Source organism: Callorhinus ursinus, unplaced genomic scaffold (assembly GCF_003265705.2).
Source record: "Callorhinus ursinus isolate GAN/ISIS: 27379988/994484 unplaced genomic scaffold, GSC_fseal_2.0 scaffold2, whole genome shotgun sequence".
NCBI lineage: Eukaryota > Metazoa > Chordata > Mammalia > Carnivora > Otariidae > Callorhinus > Callorhinus ursinus.
Genome location: NW_027397064.1, coordinates 56452136 through 56471470, shown reverse-complemented (window position 1 = coordinate 56471470; position 19335 = coordinate 56452136). Strand labels below are relative to the sequence as shown.

General features: G+C 34.9%; 1 protein-coding gene across 2 annotated transcripts in view; it reads right to left on the bottom strand.

Moving 5' to 3' along the window:
• The window catches only part of OLA1 (Obg like ATPase 1), a 189498-nt gene that overhangs the window by 27405 nt on the left and 142758 nt on the right, over positions 1 to 19335 (bottom strand). The gene's annotated exons all lie outside the window — the stretch shown is intronic.

Genomic DNA, 19335 nt, shown 5'->3' with positions numbered 1-19335 from the left:
TGTGTGTGTGTGTGTGTGTGTGTGTGTGTGTGTGTGTGTGTGTGTGTTTAAGATTTTATTTAATTGAGAGAGAAAGTGAGTGAGAGAGCACAAGCCAGGGCAGGGGAACAGGGAGAGGGAGAGGGAGAAGCAAACTCCCTGCTGAGCAGGAGCCCGATGCGGGGCTCGATCCCAGGACCCTGGGATCATGACGTGAGCCAAAGGCAGAGGCTTAATGGACTGAGCCACCCAGGCGCCCCAGCAATCTGTTTTTAATAAACCCTGCAGATGATTCTGCTGCATGCTAAAGTTTGAGAATCACTAGCATATAGGTTAGAGTCAAAGGTATAAGCACAGAGGGAAAGTGAAAAAAGTTAAAAGTCACTCAATTACTAATCCCTAGGGAAGAGAAGAGCCATGGCAGGCACAGAGAAAATCAGTAGAGAGATTCAAAGTGAAAGGCTAATATACCTGTTACCCAAAAGCCAAGCAGAAGAGAATGTCATGAAGTTTCTAAAGACAATTTATTCTGGTAGGGTCAGAGACTAAAAGAGAGAGACAGGTACACACATACTTTCATATATTATAGACACCCCTCCAACACCATGAGGGTCATATTGCATTGAAGAAAAATATTATTCAGGATATATTTTCCATATTAGTTTTCCTTTAAATAAGAGAAATCTGCAAATGAAGTAACACAAAAATACTACCATAAAATTACATTTATTTTTATTTTATTCATTCATTCATTTACTTATTATTATTTTAATTTAAATTCAATTAATTAACATATGATGTATTATTTGTTTCAGGGGTACAGCTCTGTGATTCATCTGTGCTCACCACAACACATACCCTTCCCAATGTCCATTACCCAATCACCCCATCTCCCCACCCTCCTCCACTCCAGCCACCCTCAGTTTGTTTCCTAAGATTAAGAGTCTCTTATGGTTTGTCTCCCTTTCTGGTTTTGTCTTGTTTCATTATTATTATTATTATTATTATTTTTAAATAGGCTCCACACCCAGTGTGGAGCCCAGTGCAGGGCTTGAACTCATGACCCTGACTGAGATCAAGACCTGAGGTGAGATCAAGAGTTGGACGTTTAACGATTAAGCCACCCAGGTGCCCCCAAACTGCATTTCTTTCAAAAGGAAAGGAGAAACTGGCAGCCATTTTACATGCGTAATTTCATTTAATACTTACATAGCTCTTTCAAGGAGGAAGAAGAGAGTAGGCTACAGTGTAAAAGGAATGTGGGGCCAAAATAAGTTGTTCTAAAGCCTGGAGGCATAACAGCAAGCTAATATGCTGATAGGAAACATCCACCAGGGGGAAAAACTGATGATACAGGAGAAAGAGAGAAGGAGATGTAGATGAGTGGAGATATATATGCACAACTAAAAGGTTGTCTTTGGCTAAGTACGTAGACCAGGGGTCAGTAAGTTCCTGTACATTTTTGTATGGCCTGCAAGTTCAGAATAGCTTTTACATTTTTTTAAATGATTTTAAGTAATCTCTACATCTAACATAGGGCTCAAACTCACAACCCTGAGATCAACAGTTGCATGCTCTACCAACTGAGCCAGCCAGGCTCCCCAGTTTTTACATTTTGAAATGATTTCTCAAAAAAGAAAAAAAAGAATATTTTGTGACAGTGAAATTATATGAAATTCAAATTTCAGTGTCCATAAGTGAAATTTTATTGACACTGGCATGCCCATTTGTTTACATACTGTCCAAGGCTGCCTTCAGGTCTAACAGCAAAGGTGAGTAGCTGCAACAGACTCTGTGGTCCTCAAAATTGGAAATATTTACCATGTAACACATACCACAGAACATTTGCTGACCCCTGGGATAGACAGCTCATCCACCTGTGCTCTAAACCTTAGATGTATCTAACTAGAACAGAAGGACTTCAAATGATCTAGATACTTCTATCAATGAGTACTAAAAGTCAGTGTTGAAACATAAGGGATACATTCAACTGATTTCATCCAGCCAGCTATTCGATCAGTAGACAGTATTTACTGAGTCCCAGGTCAAGCACTGGAGATACAAAATGCGGAAAATACAGGCATGGTCCTTATTCTCCTGGAATTTAAATTCTCATGAGACAGAAAGACAAATAAGCTAGATTATATAGCTTGTGATAAGTGCTCTGAAGTAAATACACGATCCTGTGAACAAAAGGGAACCTGGGAGATAACTCTAGACAGAGTAGTCAGGGAAGGTGTTTCTGAGGAGGCCACAAGGGCCAACCATGGGGGAGGGAAGGGGTCTGGTGAATAAGGGGGCTGACAATTAAATGTTCTTACATTTCTGCAGACCTAGAAACATAAGAGGAAGGAGAAATTCATACACTGTAAGTAGCACATGCATGGAACACTTTCCCTGATGAATTTTCCAGTGGTATTTTTACTACAAAGTATACACAGTATAATTATATAATGGGTTCATATGGTTTGGGAACAAAATACAAATTAAAAAAAAACACACACACACAACACTGTATAATTACTTAATTACCCGAGAGATAGGAATGGTTCCAGAAAACCATTTCCACTTATCAGGTATATACAGTAACAGTCTTTTTTTTTTTTTTAAACGGGAGAGAAACATTCCACACAATGTAAGTTTTACAGGATACTGGCAAATGCAAACGTGCCAAAGAAAGTATAAATGGTAGGCATTTCTTAATTGCTTAAAACAAAATTAAGCTTTTCCTACTTTTTTATTCTATGAATACATCACAACAAATAAATATCAAAAATGAGCATAAAAGGATAAACAATACTAGAAACCATAGAATGTTCTTCAGTTCTAATTCATACATAGCTAATGCAGCATAACATATCAGTTAAAGCTTGACAAATGACAAGCTATGAACTTTGGGAAAGAGTGTCATTTGATTCTTAATTCTAAATTTCTTACTTAGCATATACCAAAACAACTGTTTAAGACACAATCTGTCCATTCTGTGGGTTGGCTATGCAGTTTGTGCCATGTTAAAATAATTCTTTCATTATCTTGTTTTTCAGACACAAATAACTTCCTACTTAAAATTTAAGCAGACTGAAGTAGTACAAAATAATCATTCAGTAATCTTTCAGATATTTATAAAATTATACAAGTCTAGTTTATTTCTCCTTATGAAAAATAGGGAAAACATGATTTTCAACCATTTAAAAAGCCAGACACAGGTCTATCGAAATGTACGGTACATTCAGTGTAATGATTCATAGTGTCTCTAATAGAAAGATTCAGCAGTTCTCAATCGAGACCTTTATTCCTTCTCTGAATAAATGATGCCTGAAATTTTTATTCTTGTTCTAATGGAATTTCAATGGCCTTCACTGCAAATCTACTGGAAATTTTTGCATATTAAGTGGAAAAAATTAAATGATGTTAACCACATTTTAATGTGATTAAGGCTGACAGGGTCATTATTTCTGCTAATCACTCAGTTTAAAAAGCTCAAACAAAACTTTATAACAGACAAGGTTTTTAATTTTCTGTATATCTTGTTGAAATTAAAAAAAAAACTGCAGAAGAAGGGAAAAAAAATCATACTACAGTCCTTGACAAAAACCAATGAGTAGTTCCTACAATTTGCAGATGGGTTTCATTATACTTAATCTGGTGATGTAAAAACAAAAATGCAAAACAATCTTATACTGCACATGCTCCTCTGGTTTCTTTCTTTTTAAACACAAAGAGGGTAAGGAGAATGTGCTTTGTAGAATTCTGAGTTCTGTGTTTCCTATTTGCTGCTAAATGGAAACAAATATAGTTTTTTCTTTAGATCTTACAGCAAACTAAAACCAGAATTAATGCAGAATACTGCCTCAATTCTTCAGTGTTCTATTTTTTAGATTAATCTATGCCATGCTACTATGAATATTTCAAATATATCAGTGTATACTAAAAATCTTCACTGATACAAATCTCCAAAAAGAGTGGTACTAATTGCTATTAGAAGAATAATAGGAATTCCAATGACTAGCTGTGCTTATAGATAATTTGTCTTTTCTGTTTTCTGGTATGATACTTACTTTGTTCACTGGTCATTCTATACCAGAAACTTAAACTTAAATTAATTACTTAAGATTGCAGGTATATTTGATGTAATTTTGGTGCTCTACTTGGAAAAACTTATTTTTAAAGTACAACATTACAATATTTTCAAAGCAAAAATGAGCAGGGACTTAGCCAAAAAGACTTAACAAATATCTTCTCTAATTTCCTGAGCATTTCAATATTTTCCATAAAGAAGAGCAGTTAAGCTAGGTACATAACCCATACAATTATATAATAATGAATCAAATACCTCACTACTCTTTTTGTTGGCTGTGAACTGCTTAACTAATACTGGTTGTTGGAAATCATCTTCATCTTTCAGCTACGAAAATGGTAATTTCTAAAAATGATTTGAGGACTGTAATTCATTTTGACATATAACATAATATGACTATTCCTAATCCAGTAGTTGGTAGTTTTTACAAAAACAAAATTAATTAGCTTTTAGAAAAATATGACGAGCAAATTATTTTTTAAAAGAAACACACACCTGAAGTTCAGGCAGTCTAATTCATATTGATTCACCCCAATCTAGTAAACTTAAACCAAATTCAATGACTACAGGCAAAAAAACATTGCATACATAAAAAAGATTGAGTAAATATTTTTTTGCATTGTAGTTTCCTAAAGCTGTATGAAACTATGATCACTGCAAATAATAGTCAAACTAACAATTATAAAACTTAAGCTACAGGTGCAGTACTTTTATCCAAAAAAACCTGATCATCCTTTTCATGGTAAATTACTCAACTGCATGCAAATAGATACGTGAGTTTACCTCACTGATCACAATCTCAGTAGCTGACAAAAGCAGAGCACCTGGCCAATAAACAAGTCCTTTGAAATTCAATTTCATACTAAAGTTTGAAAAATTGCTGTTCTGTTTTCACACTGAAAATTATAACCAAACTACTTTTCAGCAAGAAGATCAGCCTTTTGTGAAGAGAAAGAGATTAGGGTCTGTAGTAGATTATATAAATATCAAGAAGTTCGATATTAATGCTGCATTGTAGGCAAAATCTTTGATGTCTGCACAAAAAATTAATATTGTTGAACTTCAAAAAAATTTTAGTGTGATGCTATGCACTGCTGCATCAACTAATAATCCTCCAGAATTTCTGTGTTCATCTATAAAGAGTCCCTGCTGAATGTTCTAATGCATCTTATTGTGAATCTTCAGCAAATAAAACTTCATGTATGAGCTCATGATGTGCTTTGCTGCTGGAAAGTCACAGACTCTGTGGGAAGCTCTTTATCTTCCCAGCAGTCAGTTCTCTGAGAACATCAGTGCAGCTACTGTAGTTACCTGTAGATTACTTGTATTTTCTCACATCTGTGTCCAGCAATCTAAACCATGATGATAAAGGGTCATTAGGTTTTGAGTGAGGAAGGGGATGGACTAGACAATTTGCTCTGATAAGCTCCTTGTTGGGAGCTCCAGTTTAGAATGTGAAATGTCGGATATGTACAGTTTTACACTAGAAGGAAAAAAGAATTTCACTCTTCTGCACTGACAATTAAAAATGATGCAGTTTAATGTCTCACTATATGCTGTTGATTCACATTTTATTTGCGGGATTTATAATTAAAAGTATTTAACAGAAATAATTTTCTGTTTGTAAAATGGACGTCTACGCTCTATTAGCCACAAAGAATTCAGGTACAATTACTAAGATAACTGCTGTTTGGAGCACAGTAAAGCAATTTCCCACAGTGGGACTTATAGTTCAATTTACCAGTTGGGCAAATATTTTGTGCTCTGTAGTGGCCTAGAGAGTTAAAAGCTATAGGTAACATTCAAGCAGTGTTATACCTGGAGAAAAGTTTCCTCAATCCAAATGGATGGCTTAGATTTCAAAGTAAAGATAATATCTTAAAAACGTTTCCCCAAATTAAATTATATAATTTTAAAGCTAACACAAAATACAGGTGTCACAGAAACTCTGACTGACCTCCTGTCTTCCCTGAAACACAGCTCATAATTTAGAACTCAACACTGTATTTTATTTTTGTATTTGTGTTGGATCATAAGTCATTCTGATACTTAATCACATTTTCCTAGTAATCAGCTGATAAAATATGTTATATTCTTGATTAGATTATAGAATGGGAATACTAATTACTTAATTTTAAATGGCTTAGAATAATAGTGTCAGGTTACAGAAATATAAAAAAGAAAAAAATTTTTTTGGTGTCCTTCAGTTATTATGTGGCACACCACATAAGTAGGATGACAGAAGTATTTTAGTTTAGGAAAAGAAACAGGGGCTTTAAAAATGCTCGCTAAATTTGCATCCATAATTTACCTCTTATTTAGGTATGCTTATTTTAGTACAATATTGTGTCCTCTACCCATCTTCCACCAAAAGGAAATTTTAAGAGGTTAACAGTAACTAGAACAAATAAAACACTGCCCTACTTCAAAGAACTATATTAAAATTATAAAAGTATGTGAATAAAATCATCCAATATTTTAAAACGAAACATCAAGTAGTGATTTAGTTGTTTTTGGAAAGAGTCTTAAAAGGGTATTCACTTGGACCATTTAAAGGCTTACCAATGCTGCTGGATAAGAAAAATAAAAATATTTATTGTCAAGAGTTGTTTGGTAGCACTAAACACAATTGAGCTATATTTTCCAACAGGTTAAGGATAAACTAAGCATTTAAAAAACTCCTTTCAAATACATGAATGGTCTACAATCCATTTATAAAAGACCATGGGATGGGAGCTATGTCACTATTACCAATGAAGAATCATTTTTAAAAATAAAAATTATTGTAAAATATAACATTTGGGTAACTAACATTAACATCTTAAGGCAATATGAGAACACAAATCCATAATAATTATTCATACACCAAGCCATTGTAAACCTAAATCATTTCTGAAGACCTGAATGTGTCAAGAACTTTGACAATTATGACTGGAGCCAGGAAACTGTAGCAGTGCAGAATTTCTTATGAATTTCTGCAGTTACTTTTTATAAATGCTGTCTTAGATGACAGCTTAATGTGTACCACATGCAATATTTATTCTTCTTCAGTGTCAGACTGTCTAGCCATCCAAGGGAATACAAAGAATGTCACTTATTAGGATAAAAGCACAAGGAAGGTAATCAAGGACATATGTAACATCAGCCAATCATGCCCTATTTCAACATCCTATTCCATTCATAACAGTTCAACAATTATTTGCTTACTGATAACTTGCTTTCAGGCTGTTTGTGTTCACCATAATGGTGGTTTGCATTTATTTTGCTCTTTAGAATTGGACACTTGCTGTGCCATACGTGTTTGTCAAAACTTTATATCTTCTGTCAGAAATGGCTTAGCATATCAAATAATTTCTATTTGTCAAGAACTACTAATACAACAATCAGTAGCCCTTGATGTCAATAGGGCACTGAAATAACTATAAAACAGCAAATGTGTAACTATTAAATATTTCATAGAAAAAAATTCTTTAAGTGATACACAGTAAGAAAGTCATTATTATTAGCTAAGCCACACGCACATACCTTCCCCTGTTTATGGCTAAGGATGCTTAAAAATAGGCATTGCTCTTTCTTTTGTTTCAGTTTTCCAAGATTATGAAGCTGAAAGAATATCCCAATCTAATCTGTTAGTCTTTAAACTATATATCCGAAATGTCTAAGTGTGTCCAAGTCACATTAAAAAACATACTTGGCCACCCATAGAAATTGTACTTAATAATAGATGTAAAACAGTGTCCCATCATACACCATAATCATGAAATGTGCAATCATAGACACATAATTAATTATACTTAATCACAAAACTAACCAGATATGACTTCAGCAATGTATTCTAATAACATTTAAAGGATTTTAAAAGTACTAATTTCCAGAGACCTAGACAACTAAGACGTTTACCTCTGAACACAGGAAAGGAAACAAAAGGTCAATATTCTCCATATTCCTTCTCTTGGTCTCTTTTTTCCCTCTTCAGTGTCTGTCTCAGATTTGGCCTGAAGTAAAATTCTACCATGTGAAAAACATTCCACATAAACTAACCCACTTTAATCCACACTAACTAAGACACTTTAGTGTTTTGTTTTTTTTTTCCCTGACTCTTACTTGGATATTGTATAGATTAGTTTGTGCGGAAGGTTTCTCACATCATAGAACTTTACTTCAGGCCAAATCGCCCCACCCCACTCTACACATGTCTTGTAATACAAATAGCATATGTCCTCTCTGTAAGGGAGAAAGAGATAATGATATCTTTAGAGTCTTCCAGCACAAGAGATAACATCCCAGTGACCAAACATTCTTCAAGACCACTGACTCCAAACACCTTAATGTCAAGACCCCTGAATTCAGGGAACGAATGACTTATGAAGGAAACCTGGACCCTCTTCTTGTTCTGACCAGTTCCTGGATGCCTAAGGGGACATGTGCACCAGACCACAATCATGGTAAAAACTCCACCCCAAGCAAAGATGAGACTCATGCTCTTTTCCTTTCTGTGTCTCCTGGACATTCTGTCCGTATCTCTATATATTTATCTTCAATAAACTCTATTTTCACTTCCAAAAAAACACATTTTTTGTGGGGTTTTTTTAGGGGGTAGAGGCAGAGGGAGAGGGAGAGAGAGAATCTTAAGCAGGCTCCATGCCCAGTGTGGGGCCCGAGATGGGGCTCGATTCTACTACCCTGTGATCATGACCTGAGCTGAAATCAAGAGTCGGACGCTTAATGGACAGACCCCCCCCAGGTGCCCCTGGATTTTTCTTTTTTAATTTACATCTATGAACTGTGTTGTAAACCATCAGTTTTCTTAGCAATATAGTAAGTGTTACAATGTACCTGCTGATAGGACTAGGGAAAATCCATTTGGACAGAGTTGGAAAGGTAGAGGGATAAGTCCTGATGAACAAAAAGAAAAACACAGCAAGATTTTCTAAATGCTGCTGTTCCATTTAAAAGTCTTGAACAGGGGAGCCTGGTGGCTCAGTCGTTAAGCGTCTGCCTCCGCTCAGGTCATGATCCCGGGGTCCTGGGATCGAGCCCCACATCGGGCTCCCTGCTCGGTGGGGAGCCTGCTTCTCTCTCTCCCACTCCCCCTGCCTGTGCTCTCTCTCTCTCTCTCAAAGGAATAAAATCTTTAAAAAAACAGTCTTGAGCATTCATAAAACAGTAAAATCTCACCAAATATGAAGTTTGGTAATATGCCTAAACAAATTTTTAACTGGATCCTAAAGTTAATTTTGGGGGGGGGGGTGAGGAAAGGAGAGAGGAAACAAAAATACAGTGAAAGGAAGGGAAAAGGTAAGTGACCATATCCGTGTTAAGTTTTAGAAGACAGAACACAATATTATAAAAACCAAAAATATGTATATTTAGGAGAAATAAAACAAAATGGAAAACTGCTATATTTTTAAAAACTGAGGCATAATTAACATACAGTGTTCCATTAGTTTCAGGTGTACAATACGATTCAACAATTCTATACATTTCTCAGTGCTCAACAAGGTAAGTGTACTCTTAATCCCCTTCACCTATTTCACCCATCTCACCACCCCCCCCGGCAACAACCAGTTTCTCTGTATTTAAGGGTTTTTTGGGTTTTTTTTTGTCTTTTTTTCTTTGTTCATTTGTTTCTTAAAGTTCCACATACGAGTGAAATCACATTTGTCTTTCTCTGACTGATTTATTTCACTTAGAACTATACCCTCTAGATCCATCCATGTTGTTGCAAAAGGCAAGATTTCATTCTTTTTATGGCCATGTAATATTCCGCTATATACATATACCACATCTTCTCTATCCATTGATCTAGAGATGGATATTTGGGGTTATTTCCATGTCTTGGCTATTGCAAATAAATATGGGGTACGTATATCCTTTCAAGTTAGTGTTTTCATTTTTCCTGGGTAAATACCCAGTAGTGGAATTAATGGATCATTATTTTCCACAGGGGCTCTACCAATTTAGATCCCCACTAACAATGCATGAAGGTTCCTTTTTCTTCACATCCTTGCCAACATTTGTTGTTTCTTGTCTCCTTGATTATAGCCAATCTGTCAAGTGTGAGGTGATATCTCATTGTGGTTTTGATTTGCATTTCCCTGATTAGTGATGTTGAGCCTCTTACCATGTGTCTGTTGGCCATCTGTATATCTTCTTTGGAAAAATGTCTATTCAGGTCCTCTGCCCATTTTTTAATTGGATTGTTAGGGTTTGGTGTTTTTTTGTTTTTTTTTGTATTGAGTTGTGTAAGTTCTTTATATATTTTGGATATTAACCCCTTATCAGATATATCATTTACAAATATACTCTCCCATTCAGTAGGTTGACTTTTTGTTTTGTTGGTGGGTGCCTTTGTTGTGCAAAAGCTTTTTATTTTGGTGTAGACCCCAGTAGCTTATTTTTCCTTTTGTTTCCTTTGCCTGAGCAGACATATCTAGAAAAATATTTATACAGCCTATGTCAAAGAAATTACTGTGTGTTTTCTTCTAGGAGTCTTATGCTATGTAAGAAAGTGGTCCAGTTTCATTCTTTTGCATGTAGCTGTTTTCCCAGAACCATTTATTGAAGAGACTGTCTTTTACCCATTATATATTCTTGCCTCCTTTGTCATAGCTTAATTGACCATACAATTTATTTATTTATTTATTTATTTAAATTTTTATTTCCTTTATTTCTAATCTAGCTGTATGGGTTTCTGTGCAATTTTCACTAGAATGCAACTAACAAAAAAAACCCTGTGCACTTGTTCCATGAAAGGTTTGCTATAAATGCAATAAAATGTTTTAATACTTTTTCTGATGAGCTCAAGATAAAAGATGTCTTTAAAATGTTTAACTAGGTTTCTCACTTTATACTTCTCTAAGTAAATAGGTAAATATTTGCGTTCCAGGGTTGTTATGAGGATTAATCCAAATAAGAGAACATATTATAGGGGCGCCTGGGTGGCTCAGTTGTTAAGCGTCTGCCTTCGGCTCAGGTCATGATCCCGGGGTCCTGGGATCAAGCCCCATGTCAGGCTCCCTGCTTGGCGGGGAGTCTGCTTCTCCCTCTCCCTTTGCCCCTCTCCCTAGCTTGTGTGTGTGCATGCTTTCTTTCTGTGTCAAATAAATAAATAAAATCTTAAAAAAAAAAAAGAGAACATACTATGTAAGCACCCCAAAGTCCAGCACATAACACATGCTCAACAAATGGTAGTCAGTATTCTGCCCAAGACATATGTATATATGTTCTTTCCATTATACTGCTATGCATGAATGTAGAATTTAAACAGATTATGCAAATTATCTATCTGTACTTCATCTAATAAAAGATATGCACATATGCACACACATGTACAATTCCCACTCCCAAGAAAGTCTCAAAAACAAATCCAAGTTACTGAAAATACAAGGAAATAGAACAAACTACTATGTGGTTAAAAACACACACACAGACAAAACAACCAAATGGTAGAAGAAAGTACTTATCTTAAAAAATGATTGAATATATGTATTTTCCTTGTAAAAATATATAAACTATTTTAACTACTGTCCCTATAAAGGGCTATTAAATTATACATGTTTGGAATATAAGTTTTCAATGACAAATTCATAAAAATTAAAATACAGTTTAGGTAACAATTTTTATGTTACCTTCAGTTGGCATTCTCTAATCAGGTTATAGTGAATTTTTAGCTTCAAATTTCACAGTGCGTTAACTGTTTAACAACAACAAAATCTTATCTAAATGAAATTTATAGTGATAGGAAATGTAGCTAGTATATGACCTATTGCTCAGGCCTTGTCTACCTTTCCCACCACCACGGGCCCAAAGCAGAGATACCATGGCATGGTAGTAAAGATCATGGGCTCTGGAGATAAGCTGCTTAGGTTTGAATCTTGGCACCACTGACTGGCTATGCAACCTTGGCCAAGTTCCTCAAGCACTCTATACTTGCTTTACCTTCCTTAAAATAACAATGGTACCAATTTTATAAGGTTTTTGGGAGTCTTCAATGTAACTGGAATATAGTTAAGTGTTCAGTAAGTGTTGACGCTGACTATAACTAATACAACATATTAGGCATATGAATTTGTTGTTATTCTAATTAATGATATTCTTTCACTCCCCTGTTCATTTAAACATCAACTCCTTCACCCCTAGCAATAGAATTATTCTTAACAAATTGTGTGGTATGCTAGAGGGCAGAGGGAGGCAAATCCTGCTTATCACATTAATATATATAAAATGATCTGTGGTTACAGCTATGTTTTCTGGGGTCTATTCTGCACTACTATTTTAGACATGGCAACTTGATGTAATTGTTAGTTTTTAATTTCAATACGAGCCATTGTATTCTCTCTAACAAAATTTTTATACATGGTATATGTTTAAAAATGGATGCTACGGTGGGTGCTAAAATATACTGCTGTAACAATATTATATAGTTAATAAAATGATAAGGCAAGGCAAAAACACCAACAGCTAAAGCTTAATATCCTAAGAAAGGCACACAGTTGTCATCCTGACAATTATCTCCTTTTCTTAACACTAAACAATTTGGTGGAGATGGTATTTTCTGAGCTAAAACATAACAACATGCTCAAGTTACTTAAAGCAACATTTTCAAAGATATCTGAAGATTCACAAATATATCTTGTTCTGTCACGTGTGGAACAGGCATAAATATTCAGGTCAAATGGGTTTATTTCTACTACTTGCCTGCTACAAGAACTTGGGCATGTTCTACAATCTCTCCAACTGCCCTATCTATAAAATGGGCATGATGGTATCTATGCTTCAGAAATATTCATAAAATTTTCCCATGTTTCACCTATTCTTCTGTTAACATCTCACCAATTTCTAAGCTCAAAAGAGTGCCTACCACATAGCAGGAGCTCAATAATAAACGATGATTTGCCACGTATGTCTTTTGGTTTGGTACCGGAAAAGCTCAGTCAACGTCATTTAATGGCACGGTAGGGGTAAGACAGACAAAAGGAAAATGGCACCATTTAAGGCACAGCAACTTCAAATATAGATTATGGATGAAAAATACTAGTCACCTTCATGCTTCAGACATCCAGATATGCTCTTTGTGAAAAACCTTTTGAAACATCATTTAAAACAAGAAAAAAAGCCAAAAAATGAATCCCAACAGATATTATTTTTCTTTTAAATACCAAAATGGATTAAACCCAAAGATGTCTTCCACAGACTATGCAGTTCTTTTTAAAAGAATTTTTTTTTTTTTTTAAAGATCTTATTTACTTATTTGAGAGAGAGAATGAGAGAGAGAGAGAGCACGAGAGGGAAGAGGGCCAGAGGGAGAAGCAGACTCCCCGCTGAGCAGGGAGCCCGATGTGGGACTCGATCCTGGGACTCCAGGATCATGACCTGAGCCGAAGGCAGTCGCTTAACCAACTGAGCCACCCAGGCGCCCTTAAAAGAATTTCTAAGGAAAATGTTGATAATCATCAGGAATATTGATGACTACTCCTTGATCTTAATGACAAATAAAGTACTAAAAAGGTACCTTTGTATCTTTATTAATGGTAACACTAATTTCATTTACCTTTTGGCTAATGTAACCCATTCCTAATCTAAAATGCAGATTGCTTAATCCAATGATCAAAATGTTTCATTTTAGTGAAAAACCAATTCAAGGCCAAAACAGAACAGTGTTGTGTGGGCCAGGTTGGGATTTGTCTGAGGATCCGATGAACTAATGTAAATTATGATGTTATAAAGTTTTGACAAATGTTAAGTTGCTGTTTTTTAAAGAGTTTATTTTTAAGTAATCTATAGCCCCAACATGGGGTCTGAACTTACAACCCCGAGATCAAGAGTTGTAAGCTCTGGGACGCCTGGGTGGCTCTGGTTAAGTGGCTGCCTTCGGCTCTGGTCATGATCCGAGGGTCCTGGGATCAAGCCCCACCATCAGGCTCCCTGCTTAGCAGAGAGCCTGCTTCTTCCTCTCCCTCTGCCTGCCTCTCTGCTTAGTTGTGCTCTCTAGCTCTGTTAAATAAATAAATAAAAATCTTAAAAAAAAAAAAAAAGAAAAAAGAGTCGTAAGCTCTGAGCCAGCCAGGCGCCCCAAGCTATTATTTTTAGTAAAGTTCAATCTACTTCTTTGAGGTCATACATTGAGGAACTTTTTTAAAAGAAGTGCTTTATGAGTGGTAGTGTGGATCAGCAAGTTGCTAGACAAGCATGAAAAAGGAAAGATGAAATTCAAAGTAAATCTATATATTTGCAAACACTACTTTAAAGGTTGTTTAAAACACTTGACAATCTAAGAATTTACAAAGTTCTTTTCAAGTGGTTATTTTCAGATTTTACTCTTTTTCAATGCTCTGTCACGCATGCCTTTGCATTCGCTGTTCGCTCTCCCTGGACTGAGTTTTCTTCAGATTCTCTCATGGCATACTCTCTTACTTCATAAAGGCCTTCCTTAACTACCCTAACTAAAATGGCACCCCCTCTTCCCCTGCCTTATTTTTATTCATTGTTTTAGTTATCTCCTGACATTAAGTGTTAAATATTTGTTCACTGGTTGTCTATTATCCCATGAGACTATAAGCCTTAAGGGCGCAAGGGCGTTTTCTGTTTACCATCTAGAATAGTACATGACACACAGAAGGGCTCAATGATTATCTGCTTACAAAAGGAAAAAGGAAACATAGTACCCACCTCCTCAATGAGTTCACAGTCTTCATAAACATAAATTTGAAATTTATATTCATAATCATGTTTTTATGAAATTAACTTCTCTTCTTAAGAAAGCATTTAAAAGACTGAATGCATACCAATGTTCAGCCCTAAACTTTACAGATAGGGGTGTACTCAAAGTTCCTAAGTCAGTTCTTTTAGAACATATTTTTAAGGAGAATTTAAAAATTGGTGATAAAAATGGTTACAGATACCAAAATATGTCTCATCTAAACTGCACTATTTCTACTATGTTGTGAATTAAGTAGGCTTTTGAGGTTATTTCATAATCTAATGTTTTTGATGAGGAAATGCTTTCCAGGTCATGTCAGAATAAAAAAATATAACAGTTTGAGTTATATAACTAGCCTCAAATACAGATAAGTCAATTATTTCCACTTTGTCCTCACTCTAGTCAAAGCAATAGCTGCTCACTCTGAGGAAAGATCAGAACATGGTTGAGACCCAGGAAAGACTTATTTTCAAGGGGTAAAAGATATGAGAGAGGGAAATGAGAGTAGAGGAAAGATCAGGTCTTATCTCCAACCCAGCCAGATATGTTGCTCATAAATTGGGTCTTTGCAACCTCAGAAATGCTCTCTATAGTTCCACAGTTACAAAAAAATCCTACCATGACAAACCTGTACATGAGGGTTGAGAAGGTACTAGATATTTGCAAAGGCATCATTTCTTTGTGAATATGATACAATCCAATTCATTAAAATCATAAAATTCTAGCACTGGAAGAGGGAATTTAGAGATGATCTTTACTAACTAACTAACCTTCACTGCCTCACCTCCCCCCCCCCACACATATATACTCCAACACACACACACACACACTCCAACACACACACACACACACACACACATACTCCAACACACACACATATATTCAAAAATAGGGAAAATGAGATATATATAGGAGATCACAATGGAACTGTTTTAAAAGGCTTTGTAAAGAATAAACAGCCACTTTTTTTTAAAAAAATGATGCTATTGTAATAAACAATGATTTCATCTAATGGAAGCCAAGAAATAACAATAAAATCCTCAAAGCACCAATGGTAAGGTCACAGGGCCCAATCTGAGAAGGAGATAGGGGCAGAGTCATGGAAGATGGTGGTGATATCATGGGAGTTTTATTGCTACTGCTACTGTACAACAGAGATGATTCTTGGTTGTCCATTTTGTTTTGGAGTACAACTGTTTCAAAGCATAGAACTACAGCTGTAAATATATATATATGTATATATATATACACATATATATATAATACACATTTTATTCCTTTATCCATATAATGAAAAGAAAAACCAAGGGAATATATCCAGAAGATACATTTAGAAGACTAAACAAGTCCTTTTTCTATTACTGTATTCTTTTTGAGTATGGTTATTAAATTTGGGAAATATTGTTTATACAGAACACATTTTATGTGAACATTCTGATGTACTGTCTTCAATATGTGAAAGACTAAGTAATTTGCTTGCAGTCAAAGACCTAGTTAGCAGCAAATAAGGACCACCACATTAATATTTCAAATTCTAAAGTAGCAGTATTCTTAATATACCAAAATTCCTCATAATATATACTACCTAATTTATAAATAGACTATATGCTCAAAGTTTCTTTGAATTCATTTTCTTTCTTTTTTTTAAAGATTTTTTTTTTTAATTTTATTTCTAGAGGGAGAGAGAAAGAGCATGCGAGAGAGGAGGGGCAGAGGGAGAGAGAGAATCCCAAACAGGCTCCACACTCAGCAGGGAGCCTGATGCAGGGCTTGATCTCAGGACCCTGAGATCATGACCTGAGCTGAAATCAAGAGCTGGATGCTTAACTGACTGAGCCAACCAGGCACCCCAGAATTCATTTTCTTTACAGGCCCAATGTTACTAATGGTACCCAACATTTTGGTCTAGCCTTCGAAAGTCTACTTAACTCATACTGTAGTAGCTGAACTACAACATTAACTCCAAAAGTAGATCTTGTGACTGGGGAACACAGGAGAGAGCACAGGAATGAAGGGCAGTGGAAATAATACTCCTTTCCTATTCTGCACAAGCAGGATATTAGAGAAAACACCAAAACTGCCCCAAATGGCACCCTCTCCTTTCTTCTTCTACAGCCTTCTAGGAAAAACTTTTTCAGATCCTGTATACCACATTAAGGCTCCATTACCCCCCAACAGTCCTAAAATTTCTAGGCTTCAAAATTGTCCTCCACTTCTACCAACTACTACTAGTTAAAACTCTTATTTTATGAGTGTAGCTCATCTCAGCTCACAGTTTTGGAAACAAAATTTGATCTACAGGTCCTTCACCTCCGGGGCACAAATTTTTAAAAATATTAATAGTCCCTGAATTATTCACCAAAGTAAGTGGGGTAGAGAGGCAGGAAAATTCTTTTGTGTACATGAATCATCTGTAATTTGAAAAACACTATATAAGTCAAACTTTTCATTTCTTAGATTATGTATGTGTGTGCATGTATGGGGAACATACATTTTAATTTCATATGAGAGAATCCTAGAGGACACTTGTTTGTTATGTTTTATATGGAAAACATTTTAATTGTTCCTTTTAAAAAAATTTTTAATTCCAGTATAGTTAACATACAGTGTTATATCAGTTTCACATGTAGAATAGAGTAATTCAACAATTCTACACATTACTCAGTGCTCATCATAGTAAGTGTACACTTTAGTCCCCATCACCTGTTTCACACATCCCCCTACCGACCTCCCCTCTGGTAACAGAACACTTGTTTTTTAAAAGAGCTTTAGTCTCTTAAAGCTAGAAACAATTCTGTGAAATGTTTCCCTATTATATGCAGTGAAATTCTTCAGCTACTTTAAAAAAGATAAATGTCCTGACATATTTGATAAATTATATCACTCATAAATCAGTAAGTCAACAGATGTGCTAATGAAAATAACTGACCCTCCCAAAAGTATCACTTTCTCAAACTCAATGAACCATTTGCAAATAGAAATTATTGTCTGTAAAAAGTACTAGACAAAAATGCAAATAAGCATAGGGGAAATTCCTAAAATGCATAGTACAGTGGGTAGCATTATAAATAGCATTATATTCCTATAAAAAGATGTGATTTCTTCTATAATTATCTTTTTCATAATATGGAATCAGAGTTGTTATTTGCTTTCGTTATGACTAAGCGCTCTAGGGTACTAATATCACTTGATAAGAATAAGAAATTGCTGAAAGAGTACCCAAAATCCATTTAATGAAACAGAAAGAAATTCACAAGTATTATTACATGTATATATGTGTACAAATGCAAAAGAACATTCCAAGTAAAAAGATTTCTGAATGGGCAAAGGTCTTTTCCCTCCTACCTCTTTTAGAGTTCCATCTCTTATAATAAAAAAAAAATTGTTTTGCTTTAGTATATTCTTTTAAGCTCTCAAGATTCTGATCCAAGAAATTAGAAAATAATCAATTCCACAAAATCCATTCACCGGAAATTATTTGAAATCCCAACTCACAACTCGTAGTGTATATGATACTGTTTCAAAGCTTTATCATAATACAAATTAAAAAGTAGATAGTTGACAATCATCTAGTAACAAAAACAAAAGACTATAAAACAAAGAAGGGGTCTTAAGAAAAATTTTTAGATTCATTTATAACAAGTAAAATTAAGACTATTTTGTACAGAAGTTCACTAATTTAATCAATCTCGTATTTTAAAAAGTGGCTTAGTTTAGACTTCCAGAATACCCTTGACCTGCCCTATCATCCCTTCATATCTGTCAAAGGAGCATATAAGCACTAGTCCTCATAAAGGAATCACCATGAAAAAAAAAGTACTGAAGAAAATCATTATAAATTATAGCTTATAAAATTTAAAAATTTAATTCAGCTAAAAAACCTCTCACATGTTAAAGTAAACCTACCAGCGTTATGTTGTGATTTGGAGTAGGTAGGAAAACACTCAGAATAAATAATGTATTCTCACAGGCTTCACAATGTTAGGTACTTCAAGATGAAGGGAACACAACCCCCCAAAACTATATGAACCACAAATGACAAAAAATAGAAATTATAATCCCCCAAAACATTGCATGGATATCTCAGGGCTTTTCCTTTGCCACACTAGTCGATAACGAAAACATTTAAAAATCTCATACATGTAAATCTTGCTTTATACAACAGGGTATGTTTCTGAAAACTTTATGTGAATTAAACCTAATTTCAAATCTACTTGAGAAGCTTCTAAACTAAAATGAATAATTTTTTTAAGAATAATTACTTACTCTCATTTTCTCTGTTTTAAGTAAATCAAATGTATAACAATGTGATTTTTCCACAGCAGCATAAATTTCTAGCTTCAGTAAATAATCTTGTCAGAAATTGATGACTTCTTAGAATAGTTTTATAGAAATAGTTTTACCTTTATGTAGGTATAGGTATGTACATGTATATCTGTATTGTATATATAGATATATAGACATACAAAATTATATGTAAAAAATGAGTATCTTTTCTTCTTCATTCAGAGTTGCTGAGATACAGTACCTGTAATCCTCACATACAGTTCAAGAAATCAAGGAAATGTTGGATTTA